This window comes from Myzus persicae, unplaced genomic scaffold (assembly GCF_001856785.1).
Source record: "Myzus persicae strain clone G006 unplaced genomic scaffold, MPER_G0061.0, whole genome shotgun sequence".
NCBI classification, from domain to species: domain Eukaryota; kingdom Metazoa; phylum Arthropoda; class Insecta; order Hemiptera; family Aphididae; genus Myzus; species Myzus persicae.
This window is the reverse complement of record NW_019101091.1, coordinates 237,855-250,816: the sequence shown is the minus strand read 5'-3', so window position 1 is coordinate 250,816 and position 12,962 is coordinate 237,855.

Below are 12,962 nucleotides of genomic sequence, written 5' to 3'. Positions count from 1 at the left end.
ATGTTATTGAAGTGTTAATTTCACTAATTAATTTCATTAATTGAGTTTACCGATTGAAACTAACCTTGAAAGAACTTAAATACCACACCACCCAGTGTGTGCATTTAATCGTATATAATCTCGTGTTAGTGAACAGTTAGTGTTGCAGGAATTCCTCACGAATATAAAAAAAATTAAGCTTATGATGAGTGAAAAGAAAAACAATGAAAGGGGTCTATTGCTAAACATTTTTAAAAAAGCCATATACAACGTTGGATTCCAGTCATTACAATATAAACGTGTTTTTTCTTTTAATTCGATGACAAAAATATTATGTGATATATTATTCTTTTTATTTTAAAACCATCATAAATTGTATAGAATGTATAGTGTGGATAATTTTAGTGATCGAAATCATACAAAAATAAAGGAAAAACAAATAAATCTTAAGTAACTTAAGATACGCTGAACTCTACATGTGTAGTCTTCATCTTATACAAACTTTTTTAACTTTGATAACTATATTTACTCTAATGCAAAAGCTTACAGCACAAAGTTAGTTCTACTGAACACAATTTTATTTTGTTTGATGTTTGTAGCCCGAAACCTTCTTATGGAGGGCTTGGGGGGGGGGGGTTCCCGAGCCCTGACATTATTAGGGGGCTATGGGCATATATTACTGTAAAACAGTCATGTACGTTCTATTAATACCAATCAACATTAAATAATTACTTATAGACTTATGGTATTATTCATTAATGACCTTAAAAATAAATTGAATATAAAAAAAACGATATACCTACCTAGCAAAAACAACTAAAATTAAAATTTAGGTTGAAGAGCCTCACCAAAAATTTAGTTTCGGGTCAAACAAATCTTAAGTAAGGTTCTATTTGTAGCTTTGTAAGACTGGTAGATACTACACGTTATGTGAGTTTGTCGTCCTTACAACCTGACGTTATGTTCAATAAGACTTCTAAAATATTGTTTATGCTGAGTTAAAAAACGCAGATACTGAAACGTTAACATCTTAAGACGTAAAAAATTAAAAGAAATTTACCCAATCATCTCGAGCATTTATATCTTATAGAAACTCCCTGCTACTTTTATAAAACTAAAAGTGACATTTTTGACGATATGGAGTTTATAAAAAAATGTATGACAATGAGCTACAATTTAACACATTCGTTACAGTGATCAACTAGACACCTATACTGTACAGCATATAAACTACTAGAAAAAGTTTATTCTGGCATACAAATTAATTAATCACATAATTGTAAATAGGTAATCAATTTAGTAAAAAATAGAGTATAAAATAATAGTATATTTTATTTCTCTATACCTACATGACTACATTAAACAATTTGAAAGTGCAATACAATAACGTGAAAGCTTACAATATCTGTATACATTTATTTATTTGTTTTATTGATCTCAAAGCATAAGCCGGGCATCTAGGGATATTAATTATAGTTAAGTAATTTACAGTTATTTACAAATATATATTTAATAATAATACCCAGGGGCGTACACAGCTATTTTCAATGGGTGGTAGGGGTATATCAATACAACAAAATATTATGCTGTTTTACAAGGATCTATATTATAATTTATAATTAACATTTTAATAAAAAATTTTATAAATACAATAATGCTACTATAAAATACCTTATTGTATATAAAATTCAAAGTAATATCCAATATCCAATGTCCAATATCTAATAATAACATCAGAGGATACTGTCTTCTCACAGTACATTTTTAATCGAAACTCTATGGTGAAAATAACACTGCAATTCGTTTATATTTTTTTTTTAATAAATTTACTATGAAAAATTTTTTTTTTAATTTTTAATTCATTTTTAAATATTTTTACGTAATTGCGTATAGTGAAAAAAATACCAAGGGGGGTCCTAATATCCTAACCTGATAGACGATAGTATTGTGTTAAAAGTAAACAGTATTGTGAAATTATTCATAAAGCTAATTTTAAGTAATTATAGAGCTAATGATATAGGTTATCATATTTTAGATTCTGAGAAGAGCGATAAATGTATTAATTTTACAATGATCTGTTGTTTTTTTTTGTGTCTTTTGTCACCTTTTGGCACAGTAAAAATGCTTTGATTTTCTTCAACAGCATATTTTTAGATAAGAATATGAATCTTATAAGTACTATGGGAAGTTTAAAGTAAAAAATTACCATTAATGAAAATTGTTGAACAGGCGATAGTTCAATCACAAATGGATGGTACAATAAAAAATGTACTGATTATACGTATACCTATCACCTATAGTATTATAAACATATTATGCGTATGTATCCATCAATGTTCCAGAATTCCCAAGACAGATACAATCCTCAATAATGTATGCAAAATAAATAATAATTTCTAATCATATTATCATATATAGAAATAAAACTGTTTATTCAATTCATCGCGCCCAAATAATATATTTAATTTCGTCAAAGTTCTTAAAACTTGCAATGTTCTATGCATACCTACATACCTAATATTATAATTCATGTACAGTGGCGTATCAACTAGGAGGGGGTGTTTATACCCTTAGGTATTTGTTACTATATGTATATAGATGTCTAAAAATGAATATAATTTAAAAAAACATTTTTATATAATAAATATATATTATATACACATACATATACATTTCTTATATAAGCCTCCCATCGAAAATATCTGTGCACGCCTCTGTAAATGTAGTATAATATAATACGCCATAATATATATTAGTTTGAGAATTAAGGGGGGAAAAGTACAAAAAATATGTAATTACGTTTTTGCTACTTACAAATTTATTGTGAGAGTTCTAACGAGATATATGTTAAGCTGGGTTCTGGGACTTAGCATTCATTGCAATATTATGCTGTCGATAATACGCTGATGTTCGATTACGATTCCATCTATAATGGAAAATCAGAAACATCGTGGACTAATACAGTATCGGAAACATAATATTATGACAATATATGCAAAGTCTGTACCCGGCTTTACGTAATTTCGTTAGAATTTTTTATAATGCTACCCAACACTGCAACTATTTAACTATTGCAATACTTGCCTAAACGGTAATAACGATTCCAGAGATATTTTATGCACTGCACGTTATGTACGGTTCTTCCGTCCTTTTCATCCTTCTAACCTAACCTTACTGCTGACCTAACCATTTAAGATAATCCATTTTAATTATAATAATAAATAATAATATGATCGGGACAATACAGCAATTATTGCATAATATGTCGTAGATCGTGTATATTTTTAGACGAAAAAAACGTCAAATTGAAACGCATGGGGTAATTTAATTTTAAATAGACGGAAAATAAATAAATATGAAATAACCTATGTTATAGCCGTTATAGGTACAACTATTGTACTATTGTGCATAATATTCCAAGAACCGATGAACAGACTTTAATTGTATATGCAGATTGCTGTCTTTTTAAGTACCTATTCAAAATTCAAATATTTGTACTTGGTACTGTCCAATTTACAAATATAAGGTAGTCTATATTCTTATGCAAATGACACACCATTAATTGTGACTGGTAAATGGCAGTTAGTAATTAAAACAGCAGAAAATTCATTGAAAAAAACTAATTAGATGGTTCTCAAATAATAACTAAGCATTAAATTAAAATAAAACTGTTTTATTGACATTTTCAAATTTAATTAAAACATCTCCTAATATCTCCAATATCCAACATTTCTATGTCCATTTCACTTGATGTACAATAATTATAAACAGAGTTCCAAGGGCTTCACATATAGAACATGGCAAAACATTTTTCATATAAAAAAATACATATTATACTTCAATATAATCCCTCACAGAATATGGTATAGTAGTCTAGATGAGTGCTACACAAATCCAAATAAATATATGGCAGCTATCTGATACCGGGATTGAAATTATGTGAAAAAGTTCCGACAACAACAAAAAATTGCCTGTCATTTGATGTTTTTAAATTATTAAAATAAAGAGATAGTTGACATAATTATGAAGTAAATCCTTATTATAGCTATGTTTTTATTAAATTTGTCTTATTATCTTTCATCGCTTATATTATATAAAACTTATTAACTATTATTATTATATATAGGTACATATAAATATTTTGTATGTTGTATATTTTTTTCTATCTTTGGGACTTGCATCTATCAAAACAGGAAAACATCCTTAGTGGTAGACTATGCAGTGTAACAATATTATGTAAATAATTTCAAAACTGATAAAAATAAATTATTTTATTTATATACTTTTTTAGTATTTCAAATACGCTTTAAATACTTTTTTTTGTACTTTTATTCCAGAATACAAAATAATTTTTTTTCGTTTTACCGCTGGATTTCAATTACCAATATTTTCGTATTTTCGTATTTTTAATTTCGTTTTTAAAATAATATCTTATAACAGTTGTAAGAATGTGTTATAAGATATCACCTAATGTTTAAAACACCTAAAATGTACATCTGCCTAGCTGAAATTTAACTCTAAGTGATTAATTTACCTATTACCTACTATATTATAACAATGTGTGAGATCTACAATTCTTGATCTTATTTAGTATGTAGGTAAATCATTATTTAATTTAAATGTGTTAAGTATGTGTGTATGATTAACGTACAAATGCATTAAACTAAACAAAATATATTTGAATTTACATTCAAATACATTTTCCAATTACAGATAACAATTGTAGGTATTTAAATATTTTTGAAAAGTAGCATATCTTTTTTTTTTACCAAATGATGACTGAACAAAATATGTAGAAACAATTTTTACTTATATTAAATATGATGAATCAAGTGTTTCGAACAATATAATACAAATGTAATGGTTCTATAATGAAACAAGTTATGGGCTGCGTTCAAAATGTTTAAACAGTAGGTACCTATATTGGTAATGAACTGCGTTAGACCAAAGTCAAAAGTGACTTGTGATAAGTTATAAACGCTAAAACGCATAACGGTAGAAAAAATGGACATAAATTATACAGTTTAAAATTAAATTATAACACATTGAATGTATTTTATTAAAAATGTTATTTTCCCCCACAAGTGACGTATTTTCGTGAAGTGTACAACAAAAGTTAATAATTATATGGCTATATATTATAGTTTGCATAATAATATCAAAGAAAGTGTTTAGTGTATGAAAATTAAATCCCCATCAACTAAATAATTATAATTGTATGATTAAAAAACTCTTAATTTTTTTTTATCCTTCTCCCTTTCTATAAAACATATTTTCACTGCTGTCAAAATGTTTACTGAACGTATTGGTCCGGAAAATAATTAATAAATTACACTAATTTGTTTTGACTCAGTTCCAACGACGAACGACAGTAATGAAATTACTCTCAAACAGTTTGAACATACGTATATGTACACACACGCCCAATGTTTGACACTTGTTTCAGACTTTTCGCTACGATTTTCGTTTGGATTGCGTCTTACGCAAGATGTGACTCAAATCTATTAGCACAATGTGCTGTGCAGTTACTGAACGTAAGTAATCTAATGCGGACCACGGTTTACGTGACAATGAGTCCGGGAGTCACTCGTAACTTTCAATCGGAGCTGTTGTTTTCTATGCACCAAAACTATAAGCCCGCGTTATTATTGAACGAATTTCACGTGAAACTATTCAATCCGAATCGTTATATTCTGCCACACGCGTACCTGGTGGCCGCGCGTAACACATCCGATTTGGTCGATCATTTGGACACGATTAACGTCACAGATGCGTTGTGGCAACCGGAAGCGAATTTCATAGTGATCTTGGAAACATTCACTGAGCTGTCTCAACATATACTAGAGCCGGTGTTTCGGCGATTCTGGACTAACAACATGTTCAGGTCGGTGTTACTGATACCGGCGATCGACGGCGATGCAATTGAGGCGTTTTGCTGGTATCCGTTTCAGAAGAGGTGTGGCGAGTATCACACACCGACGCTGGAGGACTTGTGCACACGGAAAGACATCAACGACAGCCAATGGACCGTTCTCGACGTGTTTGAAAAAATAATACCGGACACGTTCTACAACTGTGTGGTGAAGATAGTAGGGTTCAATTGGGCTCCAATGACTTTGCTGTCAAATCACACGCCTCGGAAGATGTTACACGGCATGGACGTCGAAGTGGTCAAGCTGATGGGCCGGATAGGGAAGGTGAAGCTGGAGTTTCACGAGGTCAAAAAGAATCAACGATGGGGCGTCAAGTTGTTGAACGGAACTTGGAATGGTGGGTTTGGAGAGTTGAGCAGACATCGAGCTGACTTTCTAATCGGTGGTGGAATTCTCACAGCCGAGCGTAGGGAGATGTTCGATTCGTCGCCGGCACGACAAGTCATTCGATTCCCAATTTACACACCACTACCCAGGAAGTTGCCGTACTGGCAAAACATGTTGAACGTGTTCTCCGGTAACTTTTGGCTAACATTATTCGTTGTTTTCTTCTTGACGTCTACCCTGCTCTGGATGTCCGGTATTAGTTTGCCGTCGGAGAAACGTGCGTTTGCCGACTATGGTTACTGTCTCGTTATTTCTTGGGCCATATTGTGCAGCGTAGCCAGTGGACAACAACCCACATCGGTGTCTTCGAAAATGATTTTCCTCTCGTGGGTCATATACATGTTGCACATTAGTGCTGTGTACACTTCGATGCAACTGATATACCTGTACAAACCAAAGTACGAGCAGCCTATGCGCACCATAAACGACGTCAGGGAGTCCGGACTTGTAATATGCAGTGTACCGACTTTTATACCGATCGCGCATGCGATGGACAAAGAAAATTTCAACTTGACCGAGTATACACCCTGTATAGATATGGTAGCATCTGCAAAAAGACTTTTGAAAAAAAAAGATATCATTATACTTGACCCGGAAGACCATTTCGAGGCGTTGATTTCGGGTTCGATCAAAAAAGTCAATAAAGTGGAAGAAGTGGTTATTGTTTACAATATTGGAATATTTATGCAAAAGGGGAATCCGTACAAAGGAATACTGTCGAAAGCCCAAATCACTGCATATGAAACTGGATTGCATGACAAATGGAGACAAGATGCAACACCATCGCGTCCAATAAAGAAAGACAGAAACATCAAAGTGAAGAAATTAAATGTGGATGAATTACAGGGCGCGTTTTTTATACTTATATGTGGACTTGGCATGAGTTTAGTGCTATTCATTTTCGAATGGTTAATCGGACCAAATTAATTTATTATATCATAATCAATAATTTGTACAATACATTTGACAATCTTGATATTTCCTACACTTCATGGAAAATCAATTAAATCAATTATATATTTTTGTCGGTCACCTTTCTAATATAATAAATCTATACATAAAAAAAATAATAATACGTCAACAAATACGGTTTATGGAGTAGTGCAAAATCAGTAAGCAAAATACTTTTTATTTATATGTTAATGTAACAAATCGCAACTGTAATGCGTAATGATCATTATCATTAATATTATTTTTTAATATTATTTATTAATCATTATAATTGAATATGCAACGATCAACCTATACAACTTAATAACGATTAATCGATATAACTTGATAATAATCGTTAAGAACCAAATAGATCAAATTTTCTATCAGAAACCACCCTTAAAGTTGAAGATCGAAGCATCTTAAAATTATAACGTGTACTCGCTGACACCCACATATATTACTGTAAAATCAATACATTTGTCTCTTCTTTCAGAATCTAAAAGATCGATTGGTGAATTTTATCTCCCTATTCTCTTTCCCTTTCCCAAATACGCCATAAATACAAATTATGTAAAATCAATTTTTACTGGGTCGAGATTTTCTTGATTTTTAATTTTCGGAGAATTATTAACTATAATTTATATGTATATGAATTTTATTACAATAGGATTAAGCCACTAGGCACAGTACTTTAGCCAGTACTCGAATTTTCTGAACCAGTATGCGTTTTTTTAAGTAGATATTCAACATTTTAGTGGTCTGTTTCTAACATTGTAACAATTTTATAATAGTTTAATGATTCTATTTTTACGGAATGCACTTTCGTACTCTATAAAATTGACTGTACCTCTCAAAACATTAAACGAATTGTTCGCTTAAAACTCAGACCTTAGTCTTTATCTACTATCTAAACACTTGTGTATGTGTAAGTGTAATTGTATGATACAAAACTTTAAAGATGCTATGTACTCTGTATTGAATGAACTATTAAATATAAAGGTCTGAAACTCTTTACTGCACTTCTCGCAGCCAATGTATTATTCCTACGTCTCTCCAAATAACAAAAATCGTTCTCCAGTTTCGGAAATCTGTGTAAATACCTACAGAAAAATCTAGCTACAATTGACTACTTTCAGTTAAAATGTTAGTTGATCAATTTTTAAATTTCATATTTCGTAAAATTACTTGACAAGTCCATTCTATTCAGTTATCAACCAACTTTCTAGCACTCGTAGTTTCAGAGTTAAAACAGAGTTTTCATTTCTAAACTCGCGGACTTTACCTATTTTGGATTCAAATCTTTAAACTCCTATATACTATAGTACTTGAACATGATAAAATCAGATCTATTAGTTCTTTAATATATACTATATTAAAGCTAACTCAACCTATTCATTATTACTGGGTTACATTTTATTATTATCCAGGCATCCAGCTATACCTACCACAAATTCTTGAAGTTTTCAAAATTCAGATTTTTTCATTCCAATTACTTACTATATGTAGGTACTCGCTTGATTAAAAAGCAAGAAAGTAAAAATAGATTTTTTAATAACGTTAATACTTTTTGAGGTAGGAACCTACCTAATGATAGTGTGTTCACTGCTTAGTGCTTACAGTTAAAATAGAACCGGCACCCGCCAACCGCCCCGAAGTTGTTCGATCGGCGAGACATTTACGTAATTGCTAGCGACTGCAGTACACGACATAATACAAATTTCGCTGATATCAATGATATTATATTATCCACGTTATTTTAGTATTATTATTTCAACAGTTACGGTTGGGTAGACCCGAGACCTGAAACATCGCCGCCGCTGTGGTACACGTCACATCACAGCGATCGCGAGTGGTCTGCGCTCGTTCTCGTAAAAAAACCGTAATAATAATAATAATATTATATTACATAGAAATACGCGCGTGCTGCGTGTGACTGTGCTGCGTGTGTACATACAATATACTTTTACTGTGTACACGAGCCGTATAGGTATATGCTGTATGTATATTATAAACTGCAGCTCGAGTGGTGCCCCGGATATACGAGAGCGTAACGAACGGAGCCGCCGACTTGTGAAATTATGTTTAGGACATCTCGTATTAGAGGTACGTTATGTTGTGATAGCGGGGCTGCAATGTAATTATAAATGCGGAATGCGTGTATATACTTAACATATAGGACATATTAGACTCGTGGCTCCAATATATAGGTATATTGTATTACACTGCTGCTGCAGTTGCACAGCACTGGGCACCGGTAGTGTGACAAACTACTGCAATCAATTATAATATAATAATACGATACCGGGTGTGATCCATTTAATGTAAGACGCACTCGTTAATATTTTAAAATTGTTAACGTTTATGAAAATATTTTTTTTCGCGTAATTTGAAGTCGTTAAAACCAGGATTTTTTTTAAAAATGTGTTTTTACTATTTATTTTTTTTGTTGTTGTCATTGTTTTTTCACTCGTTTTTCCGTCTGACAACACAATAATTCCTTATTCAAAATCAGAATATTTTCGATAAATAAAAAATCTCGAATTTTAGACGAGTATAGGTATATGAGTTATAACAATTAACAAGTATTTGAAGATAGTGATTATAGTGGAGTGGAATTTTACAGGAATACTATACGCAAAATGTTGACCCACTGCTACTATCCCGCTTGTCTAAACTTTGAATAGGTACCTATAAAGTTATAACTTATAACTAATGAGCTTAGGACTACTCATCCAAAATTCGATTTTTATTCATTGAAGATAGAAATATCCCGAATAATATGCTGCTTCGGAACATGAAATTAAAAACGTGCGTTGCCATTGAAAAGAGTAAGAAACTTAAAAAAACGATAATGACAAGAAATATCATTTTTTTTCCAAAAATTTTATTCTGTACCTACCTAAAATGATTTTCAACAAATATTTTCAAAAAGTTGGTGCTTATGAATGGCTAAGTGTCTTACATGAAATGAATCACCCCGTATATATTTATAATACCTGTGTATAAGCAGTACCTATCTATATAAAGTTACATAAAAGAGAAAACTGCAGTCGGTTGACGGGCCGTCAGTTCAATATCACTCTATTCGCTACATTATATTATCGAACTGTGAAACCTGTATATAATGGTATATATAGTTGCCTTCCGAAACCTCCCGATAATTTTTATACTAATTATTGCCTCCCTACTATATGCGAATTACATCCCACTACACTCTAAATTTTATAGTAATCGAAAAACGTTCAACAATTACACAACATGTGCATTGGTATGCACAGGTTATAAATAATAATTTCCTAAACAATACAAATGTTTTAATATTTATAGGTATAACTATATTTTATTTTATTTATAATTTTAATTATGTTACCAAATGTTTTTTTATCCTTCGATAAAATAAAATTTAAAAAATGAATAAAATTTTTAAAAAAATCGTAAACATGAAAATATTATATTTATAATTATTTATAAAATGTCCTTACTTTTAACAATTGTGTTTACAGCCATATACATGTATATAGCATAAACTTATACGTAAGACTGATATTTTATTAAAAGTACCTACATATTTTGTACTACATAATTATAAAAAAAGTATTCAACAATTACATTATTCTCAATAAATGTAGAATAATGAAGTTATTCATGAAGTTCTTCTTAGACTTAAAATAAAATCACTATGTTTACTATTAAAAAATATCTATAGTAATATACCTATCTATATGAGAGACACTTATGTTTATCATTATTATGTAATATTATTAGTTACTAGTTATTAAATTGGTTTGTAACACAAAAAATATATGTCACATATTAGGTACATTTTAATGAATACTTTGTCATAGTATACATCACGGTAGAATAATAATGTATTTTTGGTTGCCTCATGTAAAAATACATGTCAAAACAATAAAACATTACCACTGTAATTGTACACTCTTGTACACAGGCACAATTCCAAGGGGGGAGCTAAGGGTCTTCAGCCCCTCTCCACGTTGAAAATGTTGGATAATATCAAGTGTTAACTTATGTAATAAATAAGTTATCATATCATAAATTTAAAATACAGGTGTCAGGTGATCAATAAATATGTTAACATTATTTTCAAATCATATCTATAATGTATTATCTATATTATTATCTAGTATTTAATAATAATATTATAATTATTGTGTTTTTTTTTGAAAAAAGTTAAGAGAAAAAAATTTAGATTTCCTTTTTTTAGATTTCTAGGTCCACTCCTACGTAAGTACCTATCTACGTCATATACTCCGCGACAGATTAGGTTCATGTACAGTAAAGCTTTGACGGTCAAGGCCACACGAATGTCCCATTACAATATGTCAATATTTACCTATACTCCTGTGGTATATTGTTGCATTAAATATAATTATATATTTATGTACGTACGTTTAATTGGCCTGCGATGTATCAAGTATGTGTGACCCTTATACAGTTAAAATACGTAATAATATGTATGAATATTTGTTATTAGGTTTTTTTCATAAAAATACAATAGGTATATTTTATATTTTTATATCTGCACAAGAAAACAGGTCCCAACGTTTGTTTTTCTCAATACACACCTTACATGAAAAACTCTCAGGGCTCGTGGACTGAAACTATTTTGATAGTTATTAATTTTTCTGTTATAAAGAATTCTTACAGTGCACGTATATTGGAAGTCAATTAAAAAAATTATATTTCTAAATCATTTAGGATAAGTGATATAGGTAATTACTATGATTTTAAATATATTATTATTACGACCAACTTTTACAAGATTTGTATATTGTTTTTCATTATTTTTGTTGTAAGCAACGTAATCATGAATCAAATTCCACTGCGCCCTGTAGAATATCAACCTCAAACCACTCTGTACACAATAAAGGACAGTTTTTTTTGTTAATTGTATGTTTTGAGCAAAAGATCAATTTTTAATTTTTGGGCGGCGGTGCCGTTGACATGTTTTCGCAACGTGTGCATTGTTGAATATTATAATTTACGACGAGCTCAATATACCTACCTAATATATTTTAACATTATTACATATTGCCTAAGTACTACCCCTTTTTAAACAGACATGAAGAAAGCCCTTGACACTTATTAAACTTAACTATTAAAATACTAAAGCCTGTCTACGATGGACCACACCTCTGTATTGCTGACCATGGTTTATAACCACGTTCCCGCTTTTTTATGGTACCGTGGGCCATGGCTCTCCGGCATATACTACATGTTTCACTGGACTGGATAATATAGGTGGTAAGTACAGAATTTTAATCGTATAGATCAAATTAATTTCTTCAGCTCTGGAAAAGAGAATATTTGTTGTACTTACCTATTTAAATTGTTCGTATTGGTTAAACATAAAAATAAACTATTAAAATTAGTAAAAATATAGCATATACATTTTTTTACAAATTAATTTATAAAAAAAAGCATCAACAAATATTTTATACATAGCTACCAATATATTTTACATTAATAAATAGATAACTGAAAAGTCCACTTGATATACCCTTAAATACATAGCACATAATAGTATAATACATATTATATCATACCGTATAACTTAAAAGTGTCTCAATCTTAAAAAAATTTCTTTACATAGAAAATTTAGTAACTTTAAATTTATGCTCAGCTCTCCGTTTTTAGATTTGTTAGTTTTAATATGAGAGTAAATGATAACTGACCAAAGATCCAATTTAAAGATAATTTCTAACTAGT